The following is a 398-nucleotide window of genomic DNA, read 5'->3' on the forward strand; positions in this document are numbered from 1 at the left end:
CTCAATCCCAGAAACAAACACTAGCACAAACAACCATTAACATCCCCTCTTAACACACTCATCATTCCACGAATCACTCATTAACCAAAAAAGCCCGAACTTCCCAAATTCTTCATTGAAAAGCACTTATAAACGCAAAACGCACTTTAACAAACAACCTCACCCACGCTCTCCCAGTCACCTGCTAAAAGGGCAAAACACAGCACGAGCGCAAAAACACGACCGGGGCGAAGATACTGCCACGAAATCACAGTGGCACTCTGGTCGGAATCACAGTGGCACTCGTGACTCGGGCTGCCCGCGTGACACTCAGACGCAGCGCGGGATTACTATGCCAGTGAAATTTCTATAGACGCAATCTCTGTTCTCGTTTATGTGTTGGTTATGAAATGCCTAAA

General features: G+C 46.7%; 1 long non-coding RNA gene across 2 annotated transcripts in view; it reads right to left on the reverse strand.

The window, feature by feature from the left end:
* LOC119582174 overlaps positions 1-282 on the reverse strand; it is a 39074-nt gene extending 38792 nt beyond the window's left edge. Inside the window, exon 1 of one of the 2 annotated variants that reach the window (XR_005229624.1) lies at positions 182-282. This is a non-coding gene — a long non-coding RNA (uncharacterized LOC119582174). Of the gene's footprint in view, positions 1-163 lie in introns of both variants that reach the window. The other variant, XR_005229625.1, reaches the window with a different exon arrangement.
* Between the last annotated feature and the right edge of the window lie 116 nt (positions 283-398).

Source organism: Penaeus monodon, chromosome 15, assembly GCF_015228065.2.
Source record: "Penaeus monodon isolate SGIC_2016 chromosome 15, NSTDA_Pmon_1, whole genome shotgun sequence".
In the NCBI taxonomy this organism is placed as follows: Eukaryota; Metazoa; Arthropoda; class Malacostraca; order Decapoda; family Penaeidae; genus Penaeus; species Penaeus monodon.